The sequence below is a fragment of the Anolis sagrei genome, chromosome 1 (genome assembly GCF_037176765.1).
Source record: "Anolis sagrei isolate rAnoSag1 chromosome 1, rAnoSag1.mat, whole genome shotgun sequence".
In the NCBI taxonomy this organism is placed as follows: domain Eukaryota; kingdom Metazoa; phylum Chordata; class Lepidosauria; order Squamata; family Dactyloidae; genus Anolis; species Anolis sagrei.
The window spans coordinates 24,832,797-24,835,926 of record NC_090021.1 but is presented as its reverse complement, the minus strand read 5'-3'; the positions used below and the strand labels follow the sequence as shown (position 1 = coordinate 24,835,926).

Genomic DNA, 3,130 nt, shown 5'->3' with positions numbered 1-3,130 from the left:
AATACTGAACTCCACCAACGATAGAATTGAACCAAATTTTTTATGTGTGGTTTTTAATGTGTTTATTTGATAGATTGGTATGAGTTTTAATTGTTTATATGTTTAGATTGTTTAGATTTTTATGATATATGTTTTATTGTTACCTGTGCGGCACTGAATTTTTGCCGGATTTGTAAGCTGCCTTGAATCCCTTCTCATGTTGAGAAAGGTATGGTAGAATTTAAGTAAATAAATAAAATTTGGCACACAGAACTCCATGACCAACAGAAAATACTGGAAGCGTTTGGTGGGCATTGACCTTGAGTTTGGGAGCTGTAGTTCACCTACATCCAGAGAGCACCGTGGACTCAAACAATGATGGATCTGAACCAAACTTGGCACGAATACTCAGTATGCCCAAATGTGAACAGTGGTGGAGTTTGGGGAAATTAGACCTTGACACTTGGGAATTGTAGTTGCTGGGATTCATAGTTCATCTACAGTCAAAGAGCATTCTGAACCCAACCAACGATAGAATTGGCCCAAACTTCCCACACAGAATGCCCATGACCAACAGAAAATACTGGCAGGATTGTATAAACATTTTGATGATCTACGGCACAATCCTGAATCTTTTAAATACCACATATTAGAAGTAGTCACACAATCCAAACACATGGACTTTAACATTAAACTCCTACAAAGGGAAACATATTGGATCTTCAGATTACGGACGGAACACCCACACGGTCTTAATGAATACAATTCATACAGTTGCTATATATAACCTTGAGATTTTTTGTATTATCCCTTGTATACTACACATCCCTGGGGAGTACATTACTCACAACGCCATCTAGTGGTGACTTCCTCCACACCTATAACTTTAAATGAGCCTTTAATTAACTTCTCTGTCTCCTCTACATCTGATGTGCATTTTCCTCTTTAAATAGAGGAAACCCCCAGATCCTGTTCATACTCGCAATTAGAATCAAACTTAGAAGCAGAGTATCTTGTGAGTATACACCTATTTGGTGAAATATATTGGTAAAACATTTATTTTGATATATGTAACGTTTAAATGTTAATAGCCACAATTTGTTCCTTTTACCTAGATCCCATTGCAAAAAAACTTAAGTATCTCTTATGAGAACATATGTAAAAGACTGAACTTTGTAAGTATTTCTAAATGCATTCTATTTCATTATGTTCAACCTATACAATTGTAAAATGTATTTATGTATGTAAAATTACAGACCACCCGAAGAAGGCCTAAAGCAAAGGCCGAAACCGGTCGTGGGAGGCTGATTCATGAACATACAACGACATCACTAAAAGACTGTACAGAACTTATTTCATATTGCTTAATTTTGTGACTACTGTGAATTGAACAGTCTAAGTTTCACAATTTACCTATTTGTTGGACTTATTCATTATGTTATCTCTATAAGTGGATTATTGGTGTTTAACCTGTCTACTAAGGAACCCATTCATATTGTATTGTTCCAAAGGCTAGCTGAGAGGCCAGCCGATCACAGTAGGAGGAAGGCTTTTGGTGGGATTCACCAGCTGTTTCCAAAAAGGAAGAGAAGCATAGGCAGAGAGATCTTCAGCCTTCTCTGCCAAAGAGGTTCCTAAGATCATCAGAAATATGTGTTTTCTGATTGTCTTTGGTGACCCCTATGAAACACCCTTTGGAACCCACCCAGGGGTCCCGACCACCATGTTGGGAAACACTGCTCTCGCACTTTTCTGGTGCCCATTTCACCACTGTTGTGCAACCTTCAATCGAATGCCGGAAACCAATAGGCACAGTTCATGCAGCAGTGACTCAAACTATCTGAAAGCCATATGGAACATTCACTTTATTTGAATCCTGGGTAGCATAGAAATCAGGTCTAACTTCCTAAGGGGGAAAATTTGACTATTATATTAGATGAAGGTTCAGAACTCCATTTGACTTCCCAAGTCTTCCTCCCGGGGCGAAGGGGGAAATGATTCTCTATATTCTCAGTTAATTCACATCTGGGACTTCTAACAGGAGACCGAGCCAGACTCTGCTTGTTAAAATCAGCTGGAGTCAAAAAGCATCGGAAGGTACAAATGGCTGTGCAGCACCAGGAAGAGAGCAATCATCCATGCTTCTTCTGCATCATTTACTTCAGTGCTGTGGCTCATTCAAAATATTATTTTGATGTTGTTGCTTCAGAAGCTGCCAGGCAAAGTCATCCCTTCTCCGCTAATCTAGTTATGGAGGCAACCATCTGCTGTCTGGGGTGGATCATGACTCCCTGCTGCCATCCACTGCCAATGGATTTCTCCTCTGGAACGGTCTTCTCTTATCAAAATAATTGCCAGGATACTCATATTTTGTTTCCCATCCAAGCTGGGTTTCTTCAAAGGCAGATCAATATGTTCCACCTGGCCATTCACAATGTAGCACATCGGCTACTGCGTATATAGATTGGAACAAGAACATAATGGCACATCCCTGCATTTCTAAATATTACTTCTAGATCAGTAGTTCTCAACCTTCCTAATGCCGTGACCCCTTAATATAGTTCCTCATGTTCTGGTGACACACAACCACAACATTATTTTCGTTGATCTTTCATAACTGTAATTTTGCTACTGTTCTGAACTGAAATGTAAATATCTGATATGCAGGATGTATTTTCATTCACTGGACCAAATTTGGCACAAATACCCGATACACCCAAATTTGAATAATGGTGGGGTTGATTTTGTCATTTGGGACTTGTAATTGCTGGGATTTATAGTTAACCTACTGTCAAAGAGCATTCTGAACTCCACCAATGATGGAATTGAACCAAACTTGGAACACAGAACCCCCACAACCAAGAGAAAATACTGGAAGGGTTTGGTGGGCATTGACCTTGAGTTTTGGAGTTGTAGTTCACCTACATCCAGCGAGCACTGTGGACTCAAGCAATGATGGATCTGGACCAAATTTGGCATGAATACTCAATATGCCCAAATGTGAACACTGGTGGAGTTTGGAGAAAATAGACTTTGACATTTGGGAGTTGTAGTTGCTGGGATTTATAGTTCACCTACAGTCAAATAACATTCTGAACCCCACCAACGATAGATTTCGGCCAAAGTTCCCACACATAACCCTCATGACCAT

The 3,130-nt window shown here is 39.6% G+C and overlaps 1 long non-coding RNA gene across 1 annotated transcript; it reads left to right on the top strand.

Annotated features, from left to right (window-relative positions):
* Nucleotides 1–587: 587 nt before the first annotated feature.
* On the top strand, nt 588–1,391 carry LOC137095880 (uncharacterized). The gene is made up of 2 exons (XR_010909030.1): nt 588–1,154; nt 1,236–1,391. It is a non-coding gene; the product is annotated as an uncharacterized lncRNA (long non-coding RNA).
* Nucleotides 1,392–3,130: the final 1,739 nt, after the last annotated feature.